Consider the following 14141-nt stretch of genomic DNA (forward strand, 5'->3'; position numbering starts at 1 on the left):
GGAGTTGATTTTTACTCATTGCCACCTTCCATTGGTCTCAGAGGCTTTAAATCTTTATTAGAGAAGGCAATCTGTTGTTCTCTTGTAGAGCAGCTGGTGGACTCAAACTTCCAACCTTTGGGTAAGCATCCTAAAGCATCCATGTCTTAACATGGGGGCTCCTTCTCTCTGGCTGATAGGGGCCATTGAAAGGGTTTGACCAGGAGAGTGAAAGAGAAAAGTGTGAAGAGAGCTTGCTTGGCATAACAGAATACCCAAAATTCCCAAAGAACAAAACCTCCAAGGGTGAGGAAGTTTTCCCTCAGGCTACTTAAATCCCTTCTTCAGGAACTTATGTTTTCTTTCCCTTCTGCAAACTTTTGAAGAAGGTAGAGAAATGTTAATTGCTCTCCTCTCCAGCCCTCCACTGATTGGTAGGAGAGGTGCTCCCATGTGGTCCCATTCTCCTCCCTTTGCTAGTGTGAGCTGCCCTCTGGATGTGTAATAAGAAAGGTTTAACCAGAGAGCAGTAAGCACCGTGGTTGCATTAGCGTGTAGTGCTTTTCCAAAGCCCCACCTCCCTTTACCGCCCAGTTCCCTTCCACACTACCCTCCTATCGCACTAGGTACTGTCCTTGGAGGCTCAGTGCAGTGGCCACTCTCCTGGGCAAGAGGAGCCCCCGTCCTGCCCTGGTAGGCTCATCCTTGCTCCTCCCCCAGAGCTGAGGCAGAAGGCACAAAGCCCAGGGAAGTCAGGTCAAATGCAGAGGACACTGGAGCAGGAGCCAGAGGGGAGGCAGCATGTCCATCTGGGAGATGATTAGCTACAAGGTTCCTCTAATGTTAATCTGTGAGGCTAACAAACAGCAGAGAGGAGGCGGTGAGTGCGGGCTGTCTCTGTTCTTGTTAAGGTTAGAGGAGGAGAGAGACCTTGTTAATTGCAGACTTATCATTATTACCACTAGCTCTCTAACAACAGCCACAGGAGGCAAAGCCCATGGATTAGTGGATAAACTTGGAGCTGCCCAGGATAGTAGGGTAGAGTTTCCAGAGGGACTCAACTTGTGAGAAAACCCTAGGATTCTGAAACTCAGTTCGTCCATTGATTAGTATTGACCGGCTGCAGAACATTCGGAGTCATCCTGAATTTCATTTTTTGAAAGATATGAAATGAGCCAAGAAAGATGATACTTCCTTTACACCGTCAGAGGAGTACTCCCCTTAGACACACACATACACGCACGCAATGACTCACACATGCTTGGTTCCAAGCTTTCTCAGTGTTAGACACTGTAAACATAACATGGAATTAAAATAGAAATTGGACCTGGAGAATAAGGCTGTTCTCTAACTTGCCTACCTCCTTTGTGGCTTCCTTCCAATACCTTCCTAACAGGGGAGAGAGGAGACGTGAGACTGGAAAGACCTGGTGTAGGTAGTAGGTAAGTAGGCAGTGGGGGAGACCTCTGGGAGCTGGCTGTTCCACTGAGGGGGCCAGCAGCAAAGATGAAACAGAGGCAGGGTGGGAACCAGGGGATGGGAAATAGGACCCTAAGTCCAGCTTTAGAGCAAATATGATGCTGGGAGTATGGTGAGCGTGAGACACCTGAGTAGAATATACAGCACACTTAGACTACAACCTGCAGGTGGTGTTATTGTTGGTATGTACCATTCAGTGGACCTGAATCAAAGCTGACCCCTAGTGTGTTTTCAGAGGCAGTCAATCTCATGAGATGCCCATCTTTCTTCCCCAGACCAGCTGGTGGAATCAAACTGCATGCCTTTGGGTTGGCAACTCAATGCCTTACCACTAAGTCACCAGAGTTCTGGGAGCCGTAAAGACTAAATAGAGAGATAGGGTATAAGAAGCTAGGGTTACTGAATGCCACCAGTATGTTGTTATTGTGTACCGTCAAGTCTCAGCGGACCCAAGTCTGACCCCACAGTGGTTTTTCAGAGGCAGTTAGTTGCACAGGAAGAGCTTGTCCATCTGTCTCCTGCAGAGCAGGTGGTAGATTTGAACTGTGTACCTTGGGATTGCAGCGCAGCTCCTTACTAGTACTCCTGGAATGTCAGTCTAGGCAAAGCTAAATGCAATTCTCTGAGTCTAGCCCCTAGCTGAGAATGAGTGAATTTTACTCCTATGGAATTCTGGGAGAATAAGTAGGAGTCTCTACTTGGTACAAATGGTTGAGCAATTAGTTATAAGCCAAAAGTCTGGCAGTTCAGATCCACCGAGAAGCTCTTTAGAAAAGAAACTTAAACATCTTTTCCCAAAGATCAGCCAATAAAAGCCCTGTGAGGTACTGTTCTACTCAGACACCCATGGGGTCACCATTACCTGGAATTGCCTTGAACGCAACCAGGTTTTTGGTGTTTCGTTTTGTTGTTTTTCCAGTTTTGGATGACACCTTAAAGACCTCACAGAACTCCTGGAAATAAGCACTGCAGAGGATACCGAAAAGAGGTCCAAGTTCCTGCCCTGATGGGTGGCAGTCTGGGAACGTAGCTATCTCCCAGTTAACCATGCTCAGTTCCCACAGCCTCTCAGACCTGGGCAGCGCCTGTGCACAGCAACCCTCCGTGTAGCTGCGTTGCCCACGCATTTGGACTTGCCCTGCTTTCTGCAGTTGCTTAGGATTTTTTCATCTACTCTTTCCCTGATCACTTCTTCTTAGCATACTTGATGGCAGTGGTCTTACACCTTCCCCCTTCCCGCTACTCCCAAATCTGACATCCCCTCTAAGAGCTGATCTATGATAACTTGACTTGTAGTTGTTCCATTAAATAATAATGATAATAATGAATGAATGAATTATCATTTATTAGATTCTTAATATGTACAGGGTCCTGAATAATGCATTACTTCGTGTAATCCTTTTAACAATCTCCTGAAAAATAATTTAATCATTTTTTAAAACTTGATTTATAGGTGAGGAAACTGAGGCTCAGACAGACCTCACAATTTGCCCAAGGTCACTCACTAAATTGCTGTGCTAAGGTTCCAACTCAGAAGCTTAGAAACCACAGGAAGGAGGAAGGGAAGGTGGTATTTCCCAGCTTGTCCTTTCTGCTGCTTGGCACAGGACATAGGGAATCCAGCTTCCTCTAATAGTCACCCAGGCCTTACCTCTGCTAGTTCTCTCCAGCTACAGATGGCAGAGAAGGAATCTTGGTGGTGCGGTGGGGAAGCACTTGGATGCTAACTGAAACATTGGCAGTTCTAATCTACTAGCTGCTCTTTAGGACAAAAGGCTGGCTAATCTGTCCCCATAAAGATTGCAGTCAAGGAAATGAGAATCCTTATTTATTATGCAACTTTCAGATGCATAGGAAACAATTGAAAATACCATGGCTTGGATCAGGTGCACCTTAGTCTTTAAATGGACATCATTGCTCTTTATTAAAAGAAGATGCAATACACAGAGTCACTGTACCACAAAGAATTGACAATTTCTGAGCTCAGTAGTGTCCTGAAACATTACATAATCTCATAGCAGAAAAATTCAGTTAAGTGATCAAAACTAACACAAGAACCCACAGACATGTTATGTCTCTAGAGTATTGCTTACATTTTCCCTTCAGTGGAAAACATTTTCCTCAGTAGACATCTAAAGACTCATCATTAGCACTTATGTGTGATTGTTGTCTTCCTTTTTTTAAAAAAAGAAACTAATGAAACGAGAGGTTGAGGAAATCACTTCAATCCCTTGGTGTTGGAAAAATTAAGTTAGACTCTTTCAGAAAGAATTTCAGGGCTCACAGAGTAGTGACCCAGTGTTCTTTTCCATGTTTCTGTTGTGTTGTTAAGTGCCATCAACTATGACTCATTGCAACCCTGTGAACAATAGCTCTGAACCTTACCCTGACCCACCCTCATCATCTGTCATACACCTGACCCCAGTGCCACAGTCACTGTATCAATCTATCCAGGGTCTTCCTCTCCTGTGCTGACCCTCTGCCCTTCAGAGCATGATGTCCTTCTCCAGGGACTGGTTCCTTCTGGCAACATGCCCAAAGTATGTGAGAGAGTTTCAAAAGCCTTACCTCTGAGGCATAAACTGGTTTTACCATTTCCAGAACAGACGTGTTTGTTCTCTTGGCAGCCCATGGTATGCCCAACACTCTTCTCCAACATCAGAACTCAAAAGCATTGATTCTTTGGTCATCCTTAGTCATTTTCCAGCTCTCAGATGCATAACAAGCAGTTGAGAAGACCATGGCCCAGATTAGGTGCACCTTAGTCTTAAACTGACACCATTGCTCATTAGCACTCTAGAGGGGCCCTGACAGCCGACTTTCCCAAAGCAACTCATCTTTTCACTTGTGCTAAAGGTATTGATCGTGCATCCAAGCAAGATGAAATTGTTAACAGCATCAATCTTTCCTTCATCTATTGTGATGCTACCAGTTGGTCGGGTGGTGAGGACTTTTGTCTTCTTGATGTTGAGATGCAATCCATATTGAAGGCTGCAGTCTTTGACCTTCTGCAGCAAACACCTCAAGTTTCCCTTGGTCTCTGTGAGCAAGGTTGTGTCATCTGCATAACAGAGGTTGTTGATGAGACTTCCTCCAATCCTGATGCCACATTTCTTCCTCATAAAGTCCAGTCTCCCACATGATCTGTCCCACATGTAGATTGAAAAGGTCTGGAGAAAGGATACAGTCCTATAGTGCACTTCTTTCTTGATTTTGAACCATGCAGTGAGTGTTTCCTTGCTCTGTTTGGACAACAGCTTCCTCGTCAAGATACTACATTTTGCTTGAGCACAGTCAAGTTTTTCTTGGATTCCCATTATTTTCTATACTTTCCCCTAAAAGTGAGACACCCTCCGCCCCCACCCCCAGGCAGAAGTTTTCTGAAGATTTCAGTCCATGAGAAGTCTTCTCTTAGGTGCCCAAGCCCTTTCACCTGAGACCTGTGCCTCTTTATTATGTTTCTCCCCATTCCCAGCCTCCTCGCCTGGCAAGCCCTACCCTGAGTTCATGTGCTATTATTGGCTAGAAGCTGGTGAGGTGAGGTGAGCAGAGACCTCTGGTGTGCCAGCCGTGAACTGAGGCAGCTCCCTACTATATCCAGCATTCCATATTGGTTGTGGCTTAGTGGTATTGCTTTAAAAACAGCTGCTGTTTGGTCAGCAGGACCCACGTACGATAGGATTGACTCACCGTAATCCATAATATTTTCACTGGCTGATTTTTTACTTTTTTTTTTTTTGGTAAATGGTCAGAACCTCTCTTCTTACTCCCTCAACTCCACTGAAACCTGTTCAGCACCAGATCAATACTTAACTGATGGTGGCGATTGCCCACGAAGCACGCTTGCTGGGAATCAAACCAAAGTCTCCCACTCGGAGGCTGAGAATTCTCCCGAAGACCCTCCATCTCTGCTTGGAAACCATAGTGTATGTTTATTGCCCACGTGGTGCTGTTCTGAGTGCCTTATTGCTGTTGATTCTTTTCACCCACACAATGATAGGGCAGGGAATCACCCCCAGTTTATTGAGAAAATAAAGGCACAGCAAGGTGAAGTTACTTGTCCAGGGTCATAGCTTGTAGTTGCTGGAGATAAGCCGTAAATACTGACAACCTGAGTTCACAGTTTAAACTCTTACTTCTTGAGTACTGAATACTGGGGACATTGAGTGATTTTTTTTTTTTTCACGCAGGGCTTAGAAACTTCTACTGTGAAAAACACTACTCTTCATGCCAAGTTCCCAACAGCTGACGTATTAATGAGCATAGCTGTGGCCTGCCTGTTCTTTTGTGTCCCCCTTCAAATCAACAAAAGACATGCTCCGAGGGTGATGGGTGGGTGGTTGATTGATTGAATGATTTACCTGCGGGACACTCTGCTGGTTTCCGCAGCTGCTGATGGTTGGAAGACAGAAGAGGGGAAGCGGCATGGTGGTCTCTGGGAATGGACACCCCCCCATGGGCAGGTCCTGGGTCTCAGGCCCGGCCCCTCTGTGGGTGATTTTATGAAGTAGAATCTCTGGTTCCCTGGGAAAGAAGTGAAGCAGGTGTACATACCTTTTTCCGTTTCTTACATAGTAGAACCTTCTCTGCCCTTCTTCAGCCCGGAGGCGCCGGTCCTGGGAACGTGGCGGCAATTGAAGCTAAATTGGCCTTTGCTTACAGGTGGATAATCTCAGTGGCTCACTGGACTCCGCTTTCTCAGGGCAGCCATGGATTAGTGCTCCATGGATCTCGGAGACCTAGAGACAGAAAGAGTGAGCCAGAGCAGCTTTGACTCTGGCCTCAAGCCTGGGAGGAGGTCAGGCTGCGGATGGAGAAGGCAGGTTAGTTCTGACAGGAGTGTGCGTTCTCCGGGGACTATGGTTCCTACTCCTGCTGCAACTCAGCCAGGTCCTCCACCCTCCAGATCCCCCTGAGGGGACACTGTGGTAGGGTAAGGGGGTGCAGCGGAGAGGGAGGAAGATGTGATGTACTGAACCGAGAGCACTCAGGGAAAGAAAGGATCTATTTTTTTCCATTTGTACTCAGCAAACATTTGTCATTTAATTTCTTCCTAATTACACAATTACGTAATTATGTAGTATTAGTAAAATAAAGCCTAAAGACGTTTGAGTAAAGAATTACTTAAGTAAATAATGTCTGACTGAAGTAATTATTTCCTGGGCTTTCTTTTTTAGAATGGAATTGAATGAAATTAGTTCAGGCATTGTGGAGTGGAGTGGGGTAGGGGGTGGAGGGACTGCACAGCCAGGGGCCTGAGAAGGCTTCTGTTGGCCCCCCTGGAGTTCAGTCCCAGGATTTGGCACTTTTCTTCTCTCTCGGTAGATAAAGCTTTGGTTAGAAATTTCAGCGCTGTTACTGGCTGTGTAATCTGGAGACCAGTTGTGTCTTACTTGGCCACTCAGAGAGGATGTCATGGGTGGGGAGCATGAAGAAGTCTGTGCCCACAAAACAGGGTAGAAGTAAATAGACAATTACTTAGGGCCTGTGCTTTATTTCCCCAGGTCTACAAAGAGGTCAGCTGCACTTGACGCCATCAGGACCCCCAAGGTGCCATCAGCTGCTGGGAGGGAGCCTGGCAATCTGCAGGTGCTTGAGGGGTGTTGGTGGGTGACTGGGGGTGAGGTCTCAGGGCTGTCCACTTAATAGACTACTGTCAGCCCCCGGTGTGCACTTCTTGGCTTGGGGATGCTGCAGGGAAGGCAGGTTTCTTCAAGATGGTCATTCCACTCCCCAAAGGCTTGGGCACATGGACATGGGACCAGGGTCCCACAAAGTTCTCTGGTAGACATAGCCTTGGAAGGTTGCTGGAGACGGTTGGACCTGTTTTCTGAGAAGACTGACTAGATCTGGGGATTAAGGGAAATCTGGCAGTTTCTCCTTGCTGCCCTGCCCAGTGTGCCCTTCATAAGACCAAATGTCTCAAGCTCAAAACCCAAAACAAACTCACAGCAGCTGAGTCAGTTCTGACACAGTTCACCTGTCCTAGAGTGTTTCCCAGGCTGTGAATCTTCCTAGAATCAGACTGCGTCTTTCTCCTGCAAAGCAGCTGATGGATTTGAACCACTGATCTTTTGGTTAGCAGTATGCTATTTACCCTGTAGTGCCACCAGGACTCCCATCTCAGGCACAAGAGCCTCCTTGTCTCATACTTCAGAGTTTCATAAACAACAGAATTCTATAGAGTGGGATTCCTGGGGAGCCAGCAGACCTCTGCCCCCTAAATCTTCCCCCTGTTCTCATCCTGTATGGTGCTTGATAATCCTTCACAAGAGATGTGTTCCTTTGATCTTGAAGGCTTTTCACTCTCTGAAATTCTCCTATTACATTGCAAGTAGCCCTAGAAGGGGTAAATCCTTAAGACTTATCAGCTCTCTCCTTAGGATACCAGAGCCAATATATTTCTACTTTGTTTTTGAGTTTGCTGAGGCCGCGAGGTCCCTGCTCAGTCCCAGAGAAGCTGAGGGTACAAGTCACTGACCCTCAGTAGCTGTGGTGGTCAGAGGTGTCAAGCAGAACTGTTCTTTATTCTCCCCAGCCTGCTGTTAAGTCTTAGCTCACAAGATAGGACTGTGGTAGAGACCAGCTTGGAAATGAAGCAGGCAAAACTTTCAGGAGGAGCTCTGGTGGCACTTGGCTGCCAATTGAAAGGTTAGTGGTTCTAATCCACCCAGTGGCTCAATGGGAGAAAGACCTTCTCCAATAAAAATTGTAGCCAGAGAAAATTCTGTGAGGCATCAAGAAATCAATACATCAATAATAGCCCCCAAAATGTTAAATAAACCTAACTAGGGATATAAACGATTAATGCAGTGGGAAACTACGAAACACTACTAAACTAACCGACTGATTGGCGCTGAATTAGAACAGACTCATAGCGCACCCTCTAGCACGTTTCCAGATGTTATAAATTGCACAGTAGGAAAGTGCCCATCTTTCTCCTGTGGAGCCGCTGCCGCATTTGCACTGCTGCCTTAGAGTTGGCAGTGCATCTCTCTCTACTAGACCACCAAAGCTATAAAAGACTAAGAGCGACCCTTAAAAGTGGAAGGGCATATCATGATCAAGGATAGGAAAACAAAATATTGTGAACATGTCATCATCTCTTGAACCAATCTATAAATGCAATGCAATCTCAATAATATTTTTTACAAAATGGAAAAACTAATAATCAATTTTTTTCACAAATTTATTTACAAAATTCTAATACAAATTTAAACAAATTCTTTCAATTTCCCTCATCCCCTCCACCCATCAAATTGTACAACCCAATGATTAATTCCCTCTTCCCCCTGTACATCCTCATTCCTCTGCTTCCAGCTGCTCCCACCCCTCCTGGATCCTTATATTAATTCTATAATAATGGTCTTATACAATATTTATTCTTGTGGGACTGAGTTAGTTCAATCAGCATAATGCTCTCCAGTCCCTCCCAAGTGAGGTAATAATTTACAAAGTTATTGCTCCTGCGTGCTGCATAGTATTCCATTGTGTGAATGTACCATGATTTCTCAATCTGTTCGTTTGTAGTTGGACATTTGGGCTGTTTCCATGTTCTTGAGATGGTGAATAATGCTGCTATGAATATTGGTATACAAATCTTGGTTTGTGACTCAGTTCTCATATTCTCAGGGTATATTCCAAGTAGTGGAATGGCTGGGTCATATGGAATTTCTATGTTCAGTTTTTTAAGGAAGTGCCAAACTGCCTTCCAGAGTGGTTGTACCACTTTACAATCCCACCAACAATGTAGAAGAGTTGCTTTCTCGCCACACCCTCTCCAACATCTATTACTTGCTGCCCTATTAAACTTTGCCCCTCTTATTGGAGTAAGGTGGTACCTCATTGTGGTTTTGATTTGCATCTCTCTTATTGCCAGTGATTTGGAGCATTTCTTCAAGTGTCTGTTTGCCATTTGAATATATTGATCCATTTTTTATGATAAAGAAAACACACTGAAATACCTGAAGCAGTATTGAAGAGGAGCAAAATAAGAGGCCTCATACTTTCTGATTTCAAAGCGTACGATTTAGTTTCAATAGTCAAGATAGCCTAGTAGTGGTTAAATGACAGACAAATTGATCTGTGACATGGAATTGAGAATCCAGAAATTTGTCATATTCATCATCTACCTGATTTTCAACAAGGAGTCAAGGCCCATTTGGCCAGGGAGTGGAGGGAGGGAAGGAATCAATCTTTTTTACAAATGGTGTTGGAAAAATTGGATCTCCACTTGCCTAACAATGAAACAAGATCCATACATTACGCAGCACATGAAGGCTGATTTAAGATGGGTCAAAGACCTAAACTGTAAAAGTGTAAGCGTGATGGCCTTAGAAGAAAACATTAAGAATAAAACTATGAGTTGTATTTATTTGTTTATTAATAAACAAAATGGAAAATGTGTAAACAGCAGAAAAAAATTAAGATAACTGGAATCTTGTAAAAAAGAAATAGTTACACTCATCAGAAGGTTTTATCATAAAAAAAGGAAGAAAAAAGATTTTATCAAAAGTGTAAAAGTAAAATCTGCAGACTGGGAAGAAATCTTCAGGAATTATATACCCGAAAAAGATTTAATATCTAAGGTATGATGAATCTTAATTGAATGCATAGAATACCAGACAGATATTTACTTGTTTTATTTATTATACAAAGGTACTTGACTGTATATCATAACAAATTATGACTAACATTGAGAGACTGGAAATCCCAGAACTCTTAATTATGCTCATATGAAACTTAAACGCATACCAAGACTATTGTGGAACAGAACAAGGAAAAAGGTTTAAAATCCAGATGTATCTCAGGGTTGTATCCTTACTTAGTCTGTAGGCTGAGCAAATAATTTGAGAACATGAAGGAGAATGTGGCGTTAGGATTGGAAGAAGACTTATCAACAACTGATGTTATGCAAATGACAATCTTGCTTGAAGAAGGTGAAGAGGACTTGAGACACTTGATTGAAGATAAAGACTATGGGCTACAATATGAGTTACATCTCACCACTAAGAAAACAAAAATGCTTACCGTGGACCTGGACCGATAGGCAACATCATAATAGATGGAAAAAGATTGAAGCTGTCAACACTCTTGGTAGCAGTAGTTCAGGAAATCAAAAGACATGTTGTGTGGTAGAAATCTGCTGTCAAGGATCTGTCAAGGATGTCAGTTTAAACATTAAGGTTCACATGATCAAAGCCACGGGTTGAACAATGAAAGAAGACAATCCATGCCTTTGAACTGTGGTGTTGGTGAAGAGTATTGAATACTTCACAGACTACCAAGAGAGCAAACAAATTTGTCTTGAAGGAAGGCCAACCAGAGTGCTTTTTAGAGGCAGATGGTGAAACCTCATCTCAGTTCTCTGGGCATATTTTCAGGAGGAACGAGTCCTTAGCACGAGCATTCTGGAAAAGGCAGCTGTCAGACAAAAGAGAGGAAGACACTCAACAAGATGGTTTGGTGTGATGACTGTAACAATTGGCTTGAGCGTGACAGATTGTGAGGACGGTGCAGAACAGGGCAAGGTTGAACTCTGTTGTTCAGAGGGTTGTTATGAGTCATAATTGACTTGATGGCACCTAATAGCTACTGCAACAACATCTAAGGTACAAAGAAAATGTCAACATTTTAACAATAAAAAGATGGCCCAGTTGAAAAAAATGGGCTAAGAGCTTGACATTCAAGTGGCCAATAAACACTTGAAAAGATGGTCTGAACCTTTAGCCATTGAAACAAAACAGAACCCCCAAACCAAACTCCCTGCCTTCTTGTTCATTTGCACTCTTAGTAACCTTGCACTGGCTTCTGACACAGAATCTTTATGAGAGCCGACTGCCCATCCATCTCCTGAGGAGCAGCTGGTGGACTTGCACTGCCAGCCACTTGTCCAGCAGCCCAATGTGTTATATATGTCAGCAGGGTTTCCATATAAGTCATTAACCCCGTGCCATTGTGTCAATTCTGACTCATAATGACCCTCCCTTGGGTTTCTGTAACTGAATCCAAACAGGAGGAGACTGCTCATCTTGCTCCTGCAGAGCAGTGGGTGGATTCAAACCGACGCACTTTTGTTGAGCCTCATGAAACACCATGCACTACACCATACTCCTTGATTAGCCATTAAAGAGATGTGTATCAAAACTTCAGTGTGGTACCGTCTCTCCGCTGATAAAATGCTACTGATTAAAAAGATTTTTTAGAAGTAAAAAACAACAAGAATAATGAGTCAAAATATGTTGTAACATGTATGAATCTAGAGGATATTATACTCAGTGGAATAAATCAATATGAAAGAAACCAATATTGTATGATCACACTTTATTGTAGAGACTTTTTTATTAAGCACAAACAGGACAAAGACAAATGGAAAAATACATCTTTAATGAAGGACATTATTAGCCAAAGTTATTCCAAAGAATTGCGACCATGGCTTTCATGTTTAAGATATTGTGGTAAAGGAAGCCATAATTGGTGGCAGTTACAATCCATCACTTTTACAGGCAAGATTATCATGGTAACTTGGGAACATACACGATTGCAGATTTACAGATTACCAGATTGGTTCTGTGGTGCCCACTGCCTGGGTATATGGTGGTCAGAGCTTTGATTCATAGAAATCAGTAAAGACAGGTCCAGGCGAATAGCTGGTTTTCCCACATCAGCCCAAGAGCTAATCACCTCTGCCACTCACCTGGAATTTCTAATTCCCCTTCAGGTAAATTCTTTCTGAGGCAAAACCATGTGGCTGGTATAATGGTCAGAAATAAAGGATGTCTGAACTGATGTAAAGGAATCAAAATGGAGTTAGGGCTCCTGCTATAGATATCACCTTTCCGCAAACCAAGTGCTTCAGATTTTAAACTGTAATGCAATCCCACCTTTGATCAGAGATTTTATTAAAAATCCTTTGATCTCACTTAGGTTGGTGTACTTTCCTCTGCATGGGCTGGTGGAAGCTCCTTTTATATACTAGGTTGTTGTTGCTGTGTACCACTGAGTCAGGACTAACCCATCTTTCTCCCACAGAGAAGCTGGTGGATTTGGACCATGTGCCTTTGGGATTGCAGTGCAGTTTCTTATCACTAGGCCACCAGAGCTCCCTAGCTTTTCGAAACTGACAAGAAGAATAGTGTGTACATTCAGAATCAATGTTCTTTGGTGGTTACCAAGGACAGAAGTGGATGGGAAGTAGTAATATCTCTAAATAATAAACACTTGTTAATTCTGCTCACAGGAAAGGTAACACCAACATGAGTGAATTAAGCACAGATCAAACAAGATAAATGATGTCATTACAGTGTCCATAAGATGAAGAAACACTTTTCATACATGATATAACACAACAATAGGTTTATGTGTATGATTACTTATGTCTGCGTGCATATTCTTCTGGTTATTTGGTGTCGAGTTGGAACCAACCCATAATTGGCCCTCTAATGGGTTTTCAGACATTGTAAATGCCATGAGAGAAGACAGTCCATCTTTGTCTTATGGAGAAGCTGATGGATTCGAATCACTTGCCTTTGAGTTGGCAGTGCTGCTCCTTACCACTGAGCCACCAGTTCTCCCTGGTTTTGTTTATGTATATGTGTGTTTATGTCTGCAAACATATCAGATGCTCCAGCTCATTGTCCTGAAGTCAGAATCCATAGTAGACCCATCAGTGGGTTTCTGAGGCTGTAAATTGCGTGAGGGAGATGAATCATCTTTCTCCCTTGCAGTTATGGGAAAATTTGAACCACCAGAGAGGACGGCCTTTGGGTTAGCTCTGCAACTCCCTACAGACTATGCCACCAGAGTGGACACATGCATACAATAAATATGTGTGCATATTTGTCCATATATATAAAATAAAGCACATAGGGAGAATGGTTCTAAATACTTCATGGACATACAACTACATACATTGTAGGACTGTTTTACCTAATTTCAAGACTTAGATTCTAGCCTCCTGGAACAACACAATCAATTGGCATAACATAGTTCCTAAAGTTTATGTACATCCTAGTTTGATAAGCAGTGTCTAGTCTTAAAAGCTTATGTGTGGTCATCTAAGATATGATGATTGACCTCTGTTTGTCTGAAACAAAAGAGAAATGAAAGAGAAACTAGTCGACAGGGTTAATAGGCTACACTAATGGTGGCCTCCTGTACCCTGAGGTGAGAAGCACTCTGTGCTCTCCGGCCATCATTACCACAATAAACAGATCCTGACAGAGTGAGAGGAGAACGTGGTGTGGAATAGAAGCTCACAGTCTTAAACAAGCCCTGATTTACTGGGCTTGTTGAGATTAGAGGACTTCCTGAGACTATCACCCTGAGATAAACAGTAAGCTTGGGACTAAAATTTCTCCCAGAGGTCACCTCTCATCTAAGTAACTGATTAACTTGTAAAGAAGATCACCCATAAGTCCCGTGCTCCCCTTAGGAAAAAGACTTGTCTATATGAGACTAAACTGTAAACTCTATAGCAAAGATGAGAAGGTAAGAGGGTGCAGGGAAGCTACGTTACGAGAGAAAACAGAATACAAAGAATGAGATTGTTGACATAATGTTAAAAAATAATAAAAGTGGTATAGAATAAGAGCAAACTGAAGCTGTGAACACTCTCAATCTCTTCGTCATCCATCCTGACGCTGCCAATTGGTCCAGTGGTGAGAATCTTTGTCTTCTTGACA

Source organism: Elephantulus edwardii, unplaced genomic scaffold (assembly GCF_000299155.1).
Source record: "Elephantulus edwardii isolate Elephantulus edwardi_28Jun2011 unplaced genomic scaffold, EleEdw1.0 scaffold00093, whole genome shotgun sequence".
Classification (NCBI taxonomy): Eukaryota; Metazoa; Chordata; class Mammalia; order Macroscelidea; family Macroscelididae; genus Elephantulus; species Elephantulus edwardii.